The 13,442-nt window shown below is 43.1% G+C and overlaps 1 protein-coding gene across 2 annotated transcripts in view; it reads right to left on the bottom strand.

The window, feature by feature from the left end:
* The window catches only part of MAN2A2 (mannosidase alpha class 2A member 2), a 103,633-nt gene extending 91,215 nt beyond the window's left edge, over window positions 1–12,418 (bottom strand). Inside the window, exons 1-2 of one of the 2 annotated variants that reach the window (XM_066592736.1) lie at window positions 11,801–12,418; window positions 721–809 (exon numbers count right to left, since the gene is read on the bottom strand). The gene's annotated coding sequence lies outside the window, so the exon portion shown is untranslated. The remainder of the gene's footprint in view (window positions 1–720; window positions 810–11,800) is intronic. The other variant, XM_066592735.1, reaches the window with a different exon arrangement.
* Window positions 12,419–13,442: the final 1,024 nt, after the last annotated feature.

Below are 13,442 nucleotides of genomic sequence, written 5' to 3'. Positions count from 1 at the left end.
AGGGAACATACCCTAAAGGATTAATCACACATAGTGGATGTACTGTAGAATTTCGGCTGCGGATTTCACGCTGAAACTCCACAGCAGTGTGCAGTACAATGTAAGCAAATGAGGTTTTAACAAATTCCATTTACTTAGGCCGGCTGCACATGGGCATATTTGCATTGGGGAATCCACAGCGAATACTGCACACGAGTGATAATCAAATGCGATTTTCCGCTCACGGAGGAAAAATCACAGCATGTTCTCTTTTTAAGTGGATTCCACGCGGACGGCTTTTATTGAAGTCAATGAAAGTCGTCCAACTCGCAATTGACATTGCAGAAAGGTTGCGGATTCCACGTCATCGCTTAGTGACGGCGCGGGAAAATCTTACTGCGCGTGTTCGATGGACCATCCGCACTATAGAAATGAAGAAGAAAATACAGGTATATGTGGATGCCGGCTGGGCACAGGGGCGGATTCCACTGTGGGCTCCCGCATTCAGAATCCGACCTGGTCGTGTGCAGCCGGCCTTATAGCAGAAAAAAATCCACAGCTGAAGAAAGTTACACTGCGGATTTCCAAATCCGCAGCATGCATTATTTGTTGCAGGAATGCCTGGATTTTCACTGCAGAATTTATTGATCGCATTTCAATGAGTGAATTTCGTGGTGAATCCCGCATGTGGATTTTGGTGCAAATTTTGGCACAATATTTCGCTGCCATGTAGGAACTTACCTTCCAGAGGAAAACCGCCCTCTCACATTCACTACCAGAGGAGATCTGAGTCAGCTTGTGATTTTTCCGAACTGAATTGGCACTTTATCCTAGAATATATAGACAGCTCTCAGTGACTGCTGTATCTCATGTCATGAACATTAATTCTGCTACTCCCTGCATACCTGTGCTTCACCCTTAGCCCATTTTAAGCAGCTTTATTCTGATGAAACCATACACTCCTTCAAAGATGAGGTAACCATCATATTAACTCTTGCAGATACTAATTCTGCAGATGTTACCTCACTTGTAACTTCATGTCTTGCGCTGTTTCACAAGGGCTTCTGTCTGTAGGCTATGCAGGGGAATGGTTCAGACTTGCACTACTGTTATGCATTCCCAGACCTTCTATATCAGCTATTCTCAGCTCCATATATAAACCATCTTCAGATAACCTTCCCTTAGTGCAATAATGATAATTGCATTTTAATCATTGGTTAGCACTGCAGATGTTCATGATTCACGTAGCGATCCTGCTCCAATGTGGTCATTATCGAGGTCCCAGAACGGTCACACACACACTAAATAAACAGTAAAAGATCAGGTTATTCTCACTATCTAATTTGCAGGATTTTAAAGCAGAGAGGACTCAGCATGCGTAGGTAATTACTATCACCGAATCCTTGACATAAAAAATAATTGATACGGGGATTATAGTATTTATTGTAATTATTGTCATCTTTCTGCACTTCAGCAATGGCTACACTAAATGGCCAAAGTGCAGACTGAAGTTTTTTTATGGCCAAAATTCTTTCAATTGTGCCTTTCTTGTTATATTGTACGCAGGTTTATTGATAAAGGGCACAGCATAAGCAAAGGTATAAATCCGCCATCAGTAATGAGCAGGCATTCGTAGGCTTTTCTATTAATGAGTTGATACTAAAAGTATATTCCATTTTGCAAGGTATTATTATCCTAATGAGGTACGGCGGCATTAGATTTGAGTTAGATGGATCTATATCTCTTGGGGGCTGTCGGTGAGATGACACAAAGCAGGTGATGAGCACCCATTATACAGTCCAAAATTGCAGCTGGAGGTTTACTGCAAACCTAATGGTTTAGTTACACGGATTTTGGCCATATATTTATTTACAGGTTAACATGTCCTACTTATAAAACTATCTGGCAAAATATGCATTCCTGAATTGTAGCGATCTGTAATAAATCCACATGCAGCTCCATCCTTTCACATAAACTGCTACATGTGGCCTCACCCTTGCACTTACTTACTAGCCACATTTGTCCATGGTGTCTGCCTTTTAGCTATACTTCATTAGATCACAACTTCAATTAGTCCAGCTCTATTGGCGATAGATAATGTTAGTCTGAGGTAGTCCGAAATCCACTTGTTCTCTCATTGAAGATTTCGGCTCCTGCTCTATAGCTTTATAGTATAGAACTGGTTGTTTACACTAGACTGAAATGTTGAAGTCCAAGTCCACCTCACGTTTACCATGAAAGCTAATTTCTATACTAAACGATCAGTGCATTAGGAACAGCTGGCGTGTGACATCTTGTGATCAGTAACGCGCTACTACGTAATGACCATGTCACGATCTGCTCTCAGATAAGGTGGGGACGTCTCCTCTGTGCAGCAGAAGGCATTTTGGCCGTCATGGGTCAATGTGTTGGCTTGAGTGACTTTGAATGTGGGCAGAGTGTTGCTGCCCAGTGGTGTGGTGGAAATATTTCTAAGTAGCAGGGTTGGCTGTTCCCCAAATCATGGTATTAAGAGTGTACCAAGACCGGTTGAACAATGGACAGACATTCGACAGAAGATCACACAGCAGCACTCCAAGTGTGGTTTGATTCTAGAGGTGAGCATCAGGTTGCATGTCTGGTATATCAACAATAGCATGCCACAGTGAACCAACTGACCCAGGAGTGCAACAGCTGGGACGTTAGACAAACTTTCTCAAATCCCATGTGGAGTACTTAGAGTCGACTGAGGTTCAATAGCCGAAGACTGACAAGGGTGCCCCTGATGACCACACGTCTTCGTTAACAGCACCTTGAAAGGGCTCAATAAAGACTTAATTAAAACTTAGACACATGGTAGAAGGTCATCTGGAGTGTCGATTCCCATTTTCTGTATGGATGGCAGGGTCCATATCAGGCATAAACAGCATAAAGTCGTATCCCATGGGTGCACCCATGGGATACAACAGGGCAGTGGTGTCGGTGTCATGGTCTGAGAAACATTTTCCTAGCGTGGAATAGGATCACTGGTCATTCCATTATTGAGTATGTGTTCCTATTGCAGTGATGGTTCAGTGTACTTCTTCATGAAATAACAATTCTGCAGCATCTTTTCTTAAAACTCTTTGTTCCTCTTAGAAGCTTATGAATAATTTGACAACTCACTGTTACTAGGTGAGATTGCATCCCTATGCAGTCTGACATTGGACAATCATACACAGACTGTATGGACACACCTCTTTGACAAGGGGAATGGTAACACCCAGTTGTCATTTTATTCACAAATGCCTAGAAGGAATAACAGGGGGACTACACAACACAGAACACCACGAAAGATGCTTCTGGATTGCTACTTTATGGGGAATTCAAGCATGTAATTAAACAGACATGTCAGCAGAACTACAACGAAAAGTTGCAGGTGTTGGAATTTAATGGGATATTTTCATGTCTCTGCACCTTTTTTAAGGTTTTTTGCTTAGATACAGTCATATCGATGCTGAATCTGTAGCCAATTCATTAGAGGAAACTCCTCAGGAACTGTCACAGAATTATTCCCATGATGGAATTTACAATTTGAATGACAATTAAATCAGTTGGAGTTCTCAAGTCTCATTAATCACCCTAGAAGTGTTGGCTCTGCAGGTTGATCTAGGTAGACATCTCATGTGCATTAATGTTCAGTAGACTTCCAAGAACCCTCTTACCTCACTACACAAGGCCATGCTCGACTATCTGAAACTTACTGGAATATATATGTTACTTGATATTGAACTATTTACATTCAGAGGCCATGCCACGAACGGCTATAATCATGCAACCAGAATATGTCACATTTGTATATGAAGTTTTATTTGGATAAGGCCCATTCACACGCAATGATATTGCTCAAAATTCGACCAAACAGACAAATATGAGCAACAATCGTTACATATAAACGTGGACATCGTGCACTTTTTGTTTGAACAATGGATTTCAGTTCACTTAGGATCCATTGTTCAGCCACTGAAAGATGTTTACACTAGCCAGGAGGAAAACAATGCAATTTGCTGACAGCTAGCCACGAGGAGAACAATGGAATGTATTGGCAGCTGTTTACACAACTGGGCGTGTGTTTAAACACACACTGGACTCTGCAAACAACTCCTGGAGGTTCTTTTACATGCAAATGAAGATGATAAAGTGTTAATGGCCATTAAGACTAAAGGCCCATTTACACGGAGCGATGATCGCTCAAACGACAGTTTGAGTGACAGCTTTGAGCGATCATTTTGCATAAACTATTAAGTAGCTACTCAGCTACTTAATAGCTATTTAGTGTGCAAATGAAGCCTTCGCTGAATGTAGTTAATATCCAGAGGGCTCTTATCTGCTTTCAGCTCCTTTGTTCTCAGATGGGAAACAATGCTAGCAGCACTACCCGTGGAGAACTCCTGATAAGGCCAATTTTTGAGCAATCATCACTTCGTGTAAATGGGCCATAAATCTTTCAGTCGTTTGAAAGATTGGCTTTGCATGTAAAAGGGCCTTTAGTCATACGGGTCATGATTTATTTCGAAGTATACGATGGATCAGTTTAGAATCCAAGAGTGGTGAGATAGGGTGGTTATTACCATTGAATAACACTGTAGATAATGCAGATTAAGGGCATGTTCACATGGGCGTGGAATTCACGCTGCTGTTAGCTGCGCAAAAAAGCACAACTATAACTGCTGAAAATCCTATGAAGAAACAACTTTTCCACACTGAAGTGCCGAGTTGTATCGGCGTTGAAACAACGCTGATGAGCAATAGAAAAAATGCGCTGCTGTACAGGAGTTCGGGGACGAGACAGAGATCGCTGCAGCAGCCCCAAAGTCCCTTGTACGGATCGAGTGACGCTCAGGAGGGAGATCCGCATGGGATCTGGGAGCGTTCTGGTGTTATACAATAGGTTTATGTGGGACCATAATGTATACTGCTATGGTGATTAAAAGGTTAATTAACTTGGCTCTCAGGTCATTCTGTCAGGTAATAGTTGGTGATGGTCTCCTGTTGTGATTGGCCGAGGTGTCGTTGCCAGGCGGGTTTGAGGTAAAGCTGGCAGCGGGCATTGATTGGTGGCCTAAAAGAGCGGGAAGCTCGGCCCGTTGCTGGGCAGGAGCGGTGTGGTGGAAGCCTATGTGATTGGATAACGGGAGTGGAGGGGGCTGTAAACAGAGGGCATTTAAGTAATCAGCAAAGAGGTCCTGGGCATCTTTGGCTGTAAAGCAGCTTCCCTCCTCCCTCCCTGTAGGCTGTCGCGGTTGATTGATGGGGATTTGTAGCCCGCATTAGGCGGGTGGGCAAGGGGACTTGGGGATTGTTGTTGGTTTTAGCGCGTCTTAAAGGCGGTATTTATTATTAATGGTTTTGTTTCATTTGATCCCTTTTTGTTCCAACCTGGTTGTCCGTGTTTTATTTATTTATTATTAAAGGGTTAAGTTGTTGATGATGTTGTAGCAAGGTAAGTTAAGGAGAGCGTAAGATTCCATGTTCGGTTGAACAGCAAGTTTTCACTTTTAAATGTCCCTTTGTAAGTTCCGGTTAGTCCCCCATGGGGATGAAGGGAGTCCCCGTCGATGAAGAAAGTCCCTGCTGGGGACTTCCTTCATCCCCGCAAGTGGGTTGGGGGAGGGGGCTTCCCTTTATCTCCCCAGGGCTTTCCTTCATCACCATGATGAAGGGAACCCCCGCTGTGGGGCTTCCCTTCTTTCTCGCGGGGACATAGTGCTTCTGGATTTAGCAACACGGCAGAACTCACTCCCACTCCTTTTTCCCCCAGCTCCCATAGGTGTCTATGAACAGTCCTGCACATTGCACATCAAAGATAGGTCAAGACCTACATTTTTGCGCAGCAGGGAATTTCAGTCGCTCATGTCCTATCTGTTTGGTGACTTTTTTTTGCGCGGCACCAAAAAGTTAGTGCGGTGTAAGTTAGCAGCGCAAATTCCGTCATGTGAGCGAGGCCTTATATACCCGCTGTGGTGGTCTTGGTGACAATGGTACTGACTGACGTTAATAGTTGTCACGTGTGTGAAAGAAAAGGCCGGAGGGCAGTTTATGAACTTATATGCGCAGATATGCTTTTCAGGGCGGGGAGGATAACCTTTTTATATAGATAGAAGTGGTCTCTTATGATATATGTGATCTGGAATTGGATGCATATATTTCAATGGTCACTGCGGAAGAGTGAAGGAATACTGTGCAGTTCTCCTACAAAAGAGTTCCCCGCTACCTAAACATAAAAGAAACTACTGCAGTAACTGATGGAAACATTGATCATAAAACCCTTTGCTGCTGTTCTGACAATCCGCAGATGTATAATAAAGACGTGACACAGGGCCCTCCCCTACAGACAATGTACATTGCACATAATCACAAGGTTTCTATGAATAGATCTGTTACATCACATTTTTGTTCTTCACGGCTACCCATATAGAAGATGTTGTATAACACAAAGGCTGAGGGTGCAGCCCTGGAGAATATATGGATGTTATACACTTACTGAAGTGCTGCAGGAAGTCTATTAGGGCTCAATCAGATGGACTGGTCTGTGAAAATGGTCAGATTTTAATCTGTGTGTACGTCTGTTTCCCAATTCTATGCATTGCATGTGTCCGTTTTGTACTTTTGTGTCATCTGATTTTTTTTTCTTGTGCGCAAAAAGGAAGGAGACTCATTTTTTCCTAGCATTGCTTAGCAATAATCCATTGCTAAGCACACACGGATATCATTCATAGGCACTCCTTTTTTGATGCACCCACTGACTTGAATGGGTGACTGACATGCTGTGATGTTAAAATTCTCTTTTTTTTTCCGCATACCATAGATCCATGTAAAAAACGCATGTCTCTATAGCCCATTGACCTTAATGGTTCAGTGTAGTGTGCGTGTGCAGTGCGTTGCAAACATGGACAGGACACGGATATGAAACTTGCCCGTGTGAATAAGACAAAGGCACCCTGACTGCGTAGACAACATATGAAGATAGAACAATGGAGGTCATTCAGCTCTCTAAGCCACAGGGCTCTTGTGGGACTATTTATATAGATAAAGGTCATTCAAATGAGAACTAAATGTGTTCCATACAGATTGTCAACGGTTTATTGCAATCCTTAGTGCAGTCCAATAGTGTGATACTTGACCTACAAAACTTAAGGACCCCTATTTTATAGCCTTGGACTTTATGCGGAGTACAAATGAGCAATCATCCTGAAGTCACTAGACTTTCACTCATTGCTAGCCTTAGGCCATTTTCACACACAGCAGAGAAAATCGGGCGAGGTATTGCAAAAATGCACAAATCTCGAACGAATATGAACCCTATTCTTTTGAATGGGGTCATACAAATGAGTGATTTCTTCCCACATCGCGGTGCAGGAAAATTTTTCAGCGTGTCCTATCTTTGGGTGTTCCCTTGGAATGCCTCGCATTGCCCCAAAGTTCCCCATAGAAGTCTATGGGTATGCGCAAATGCACACATATGTACACACAGGGCTGCGCAGCTCTGCAAACACCGTGATGTAATTTGGCTTAATAGCCATTTAAATTAGGGCAGGGGTGGCACATATGCAAAAAACACTCCTTCACAGTGCAAATGCGATGCGCGTGAGTGAGGGTTTTTGCGCTTACGCTCATGTGAAGCCGCCCTTACAGTCAGATTCCTCACCTACAATAAGGGTCTCTGAGACATCTGCCCACCATCAGACTGCACAGTAAGACCTTCACACATTCCCATGAATGAGGGATCATATTCATATTTCCCTGCAAATGATAACCTCTTATGCATTATTGAGCATGGTTTAATATCTGAAACTCTAATTATACATCCCCAGGCAGCCCAATTGTTTGCCTTAGGCACGACTCACACAAGCATATCTCGCAGGCTGTGGTCTGCAAGATATACGCACGGTACGCAGTGACATTGCCATGCACTATCTTAGTGTGTATGTACGTAATACACAAAGATAGAGCATGCTGTGATTTTTCTTGCACACGTATTTTGCGCAATTTGTGTGAGCGGTAACATGGCCGCCTATAGGAGATTGGTACAGCACATTCCGCATGTGTTTTGCATGCGGAATACGCTGTACCAACACACTTGTGTGAGCCCGGACGTACTATCATAACAGGCAGCCAAAATTCATCTATGGTCATCTATAAGCAAAACTTTGCCCAAGAGGCTATAAAGTGGACAGTGTATTGTGCCCTTCTGCAGCGCTACGGAGGGAACTTATGGGGTAAAAGGGACAGGGAACAGGCAATACTTAGGGGGAAATAGGGAGTTGCGTAAGAAAGTATCATTGACATCTCATAAATACAGTGAATATAAAAAGTCTACACACTTCTATTAAAATGCCATGATTTTGTCATGTTAAAAATCCAATAAAGATAATAATTTCAGACTTATTTCCGCCTTCACTGTGACCCGTTATCTGGACAATTCCTTAGAAAAAGAAACTGAAAGCTTTTAGGGTGGAAAAAAAACCTGAATATAATGTGGTTGCATAAACATGCACAGCCGAGAACTAATACTTTGATAATGTACTCTTTTGAGTTGGTGGCTCCGAATCTGTCAGATTGTGAGGGCATCTTGTGTGCAGCGCCCTCTTCAGGTCAACCCACAGATCTTCAATGGCATTCACGTCGGGGCCATTCCAAAACCCTTATTCTTCTGCTGAAGCCATTTTTTTGTTGATTTGGAGGTCGGCTTTGGGTCATTGTTGTTCAGAAAGGTGGAATTCGTCTTCATTTTCAGCTTGTGTGTGCCAAAATGGACTGATCCCTAGATCGGTTAATAATTCCCTCCACCTTGACTAAAGCTCCAGTTCCAGCAGCATAAAAACATCCCCAGAGCATAATGCTGCCTCCACCATCTTTCCTGCGGGTATGTTGGTCTTTTGGTGATGCAAAGTGTTGGCTTTGTGCCAAACGTACATTTTCTCATCAGACCATTACACGTTCTCCCACATGGTTTTGGCATAACCCAACATATGAAGAATACAAGAGTTGGTTGTCACATGCACTACACAACCAGTACTTGCCAGAAATTCCTGCAGCTCCTTTAATGTTGCTGTAGGCCTCCCGGCAGCCTCCCGGACCAATTCTCTTATGGTTTCTTCATCAATTTTTGACGGACCTCCAGTTCTTGGCGAAGTCACTGTTGTACCAAAGTTAATCCACTTCTTGTTGACGTCTTCACTGTGTGCCTTGGTATATAAAATGTCTTGGGAATGTTTTGGCATTCTTCTCCTGACTGATACTATTTAACAATCGGATCCTTTTGATTTGCTGTAAGCTCTTTACGCATTTTGGTGAAAAATGCAACAAAGAAAATGTCAGGAAAATCCTTGTAGAAGAGCTGAACTTTATATGGGGTCAATCAGAATCCCTGTAAATAACTACTGGCTACTATTTATCATGAGTTTAAATGCAATTGGCTGAATCTAAACACAACCACATCCCCAGATATAAGAGGGTGTTCTTACTTATGCAACCAAATTTTAGTTTTATTATTTTTTTATTTTGACAAAAACATGGCATTTTAACAGGGTTGTGTAGACTTTTTATATGCACTGTAAGTGTATCCTTACTATAGAGCAACCTGTTAAACATTCTACAACATATGGGTTGGAATATGTTAGAAAGTCGCACCTCCTATCACTTCTATTATCTACAATACAACTTAGTTATAATATAAGTTCCCCCCAAGAATAACAAGAACATTCTTCTCTTTCCATCCTGAGTTTGTTCACATATATTCAAATAAATGGAAATCACTGTACTATTCACATATATCATATATTGTACCTAACCACCATTGCTTTCAAAAAACATGACATGCCTACTTGCTGTGTGCTGCCAATCCCCATACACTGTCATCTCGTTACATGCGCCAAGATAGTGCATGCTGCGATTTTTTTCTTGTGCGAGTAATACGCTTGCAATATATATATATATATATATATATATATATATATATATCTCACAGGTGTGAGTGGCCCAATACAACTCAATGGGCTATTGGCATCATGTGTTGCGGTGGAAAAAATATTTGCATGCGCAACGCGCAGTGACAGTAGGTCCGTATGAGACTAGCCTCACATTTGCAGAACTGATTTTCATTGAAAGCAATTTCTGCAACAAATCTATCACATTTGAATGTGCCCTAAATGATTACAGTTCTTTCTAGGCTGCCGGAACGTCTAGGTCTGACCAGTGAACAGTTGCTTTGCTTGTCAAGGGCTTACATTACATTTTCCCTGGTTGTTACAATGCAAATACTATTTGTAACATTGTGAATAATTTTTACTACAGAGAAGGTTTGGATTTAAAAACATGAAAACATGAAATATTGTATGTTGTATCAAACAAGTCATGTAATTGTTACTATAGTGTAAAGAGACAAGCTCTGTCACTGAAGCCCAGCTCATCATACTCCTGCCCATGGAGCAAAGTACTTTTTAACACAGCGAGCCAACACCAAAGATTCCCATCACGGTCATGTCAGCATGACAAAATAACAGAATCATGTCACAGATGACACATTTGAGCCATGTCTCCAGGAGCCGCGCTTGGATGTATGCACAGAGGGATTGTTACTCTCTTTAAATAAGGATTCTTCAAGCCTATCAACAACAAAAAGATGTAATGGTGTTCTAGAGAATCCAGCACAGATGTTAGTATTCCCATCAACCCGCGTGGAGATTTACTGCAGTCCCATACCTCTGTTCAGCAAATCCTTAGGAGCCTACTAATCTAACAGCTGGCATTTCATCCAGCTTCAGCAGCCGCCTATGTATACAAAGCACACATCTCCAACAACAATCCTGCATGGCAAGCAGCACTCATCATCTTAAAGGAGCGCAAGACAGAAGGTGCTAAAAAAGAGTCTAAGGGTGCCGTTAGACGGAACGATTATTGTTAAAAAAAATCGTTCAAACGAGCAAAAGTGAACGATAATCATTTGGTTTAAACGTGCGCCAAAAATTAATTGTTCGCTTTCCGCTTGTCATTCATTTTTGGCGAGCATGAAAATTATTGTTGGCTTGTTCACTTATTTTTCAGCACTCATTCAGTCCTTCTCATTCGCAGCGAATGGGAAAGAATGAACGATTCTGGACGATTTCTCATTTGAATTAGCCACTAATATATCTACCTGTACGAGATAACTCTGACGTCATTCGCTCATTCAAACGATAAATCGGCTCGGCTAAAAGGTCGCTTTAGCGCTTAATACCATTCGCACCTATGCATGTCAATTTTGCTGGTGGTTTTCGAACCTGTAGATATGTGAGATAAAGTAATGATCAGGAGCAGACGCGCTTCTGATCGAGACTTCTGTCAGTAATCCCAATGAATAAGTATATTGAGTCTCCCATCAGCCTGAAATAGCAGCTTCCAGAGAATAATAGATTGCATTCAACACAGTAAAATATAAATGCTAGCAATTTTCAGAGAAGAAATCATTTCCAAACATTGATAGATATGGAAAGACCATTGTATAATATTGAAGCCCATCTGATAATAACCATGGTAATTACCATTATAGATCACTTTAAAGATCCGTGAAATCACACAGCAGTAATTACCCGGCTATTCATATTCAGTGCAATGTACCTGCAACAGGAACCAAGTTCTTCCAAGCTGTTAAGGGGTTAAACAGACTGCATCCCTGTGATTGACACATGCCATGCTGTTGATGGGTTACTTGGCATACAACATACAATCCACCCCACACAACCTGGGTATTGCCATCCAACATAAAGTCATACATCATAATAATGCATCTGCACAATGAAAGAAGTGGCATGAGATGAGTTACCCCAGTAATGTCCCCTCCTGCTCCTGGAGTGCTTGTGTCTCCTGAGATTCTCCACGTTGTTTAATTCCAGTCAATGCCAGGCCTTAGTCAAACGGGGCTCCTGTGCCAGTCAGTGCCCACATGCCCAGTGCTCTCCAGGAGGGTGGCAGCTCAGTGCCTTCACATGCAGGCAGAGCACAAGGAGGAGTCCATTCCCTGCTGTGTCAATCCCTGCTCTGCCCTCAGCGTCCTATTACACCCACAGCTGATTTATTTCTGGCTCTCCTCGAGTATTGCCAATGAGAATACCAGCCTGGAGAGAGCTGCTGCTGGCATGCACCCCTGCACTGGAGTCAGTGCCCAGCTATGCCAGGCTGCAAAACTTGCCCCTATGAAATCTGCACGGATGCTGCCTGCCGGCTCCCTGGTACGTGCACATCCCCGGGCATGCAGGAGGGAGGATCACAGGTGGAGCGCTGCCATCATCAGCAGCTACAGTGTATCCTCTGTGCCAGGCTGCAAGATGCCCGGTGCCCCCATAGCACCTCACTTCCCTGCCACCAGCTCGCTGGATCGCCAAGGTCCTTGATCCCTTTGTTTAAAGTGACAGGGACATGAGAGCAGCATCCCAGCCTCCAGCGGCTGCGATGGGGACCCAGGATTGAGGAGCATCTAGTGGACAGGAGGAATGCTTGCATCTACATACTACAAGGCTGAGGCACAGAGCAAGATACATGTGTGCCAGGCTGCCCCTGGCTCTGGGCGGGACACGAGCCCTCCTTCTCAGCTCCTTCACAAATATCCTGCTCTTTAAGCTCATTCAATACAGTAGTCATTAATAAAGAAAAATGTAGAAATATGTTAATTTTCTGTCCAATCTGATGAAGGAGCAGTTTTACCTCCTGACCAATATGAATGGACGTTGCTACATCCATTATATTTCTGGATACACGACAATAAGGGAAGAGCGAATTTCTTGCAAATTCTAAACATTACCAATTAATGTCCTATTGGTTAGCAGCAGTAAATTACACAAGGCAGGACAATCTTAGCCGATATTGCGCTCGCCTGTGAGAATGCAGCCAAAGGCTGGTCTCACACGAATTACGGAATCTGCAATCGTCACCTGCGCAGACGATCCGCAGTATTGCACACATTAAAAGAATAGAACATTCGCATATCCGCTCATCTGAAATAAAATAGCAGCATGTATTTTTGTGCGGATTCCGCACAGACGGCTTCCATTGAAATCAATAGAAGCCGTCCGATCCATTACCCATCTGCAATTGACATTGCGGATAGGTCGCAGGTACCCGCGTCATCGCCTAGCGATGGCGCAGGAAGAACAAAGATTTAAAAAAACAAAAAACTGTGCTGCGTATGACTGACAGGGAGCGTTCACGGTCATCCGCAATACAGAGAAAATAAGGTACACAAAGTCGCCGGCCAGGGACGAAGCTGGATTGAGCTGCAGGCTCTCACATGCGGAATCCGCCCTGTCCGTGTGAGACTGGCCTAAGGCCGTTTTCACACGGCTGAGAAAATCGCCCAAAATTTGTGCGTTACAAGACACACAGATCTCACACAAATATAAACCCCATTCCTTTGAATGGGGTCATACACATTGCGGCACGTCCTATCTTTGTGCATGGCCTCTCATCGC

Source organism: Eleutherodactylus coqui, chromosome 2 (assembly GCF_035609145.1).
Source record: "Eleutherodactylus coqui strain aEleCoq1 chromosome 2, aEleCoq1.hap1, whole genome shotgun sequence".
NCBI classification, from domain to species: domain Eukaryota; kingdom Metazoa; phylum Chordata; class Amphibia; order Anura; family Eleutherodactylidae; genus Eleutherodactylus; species Eleutherodactylus coqui.
This window is presented reverse-complemented; position numbering and strand designations above follow the sequence as displayed.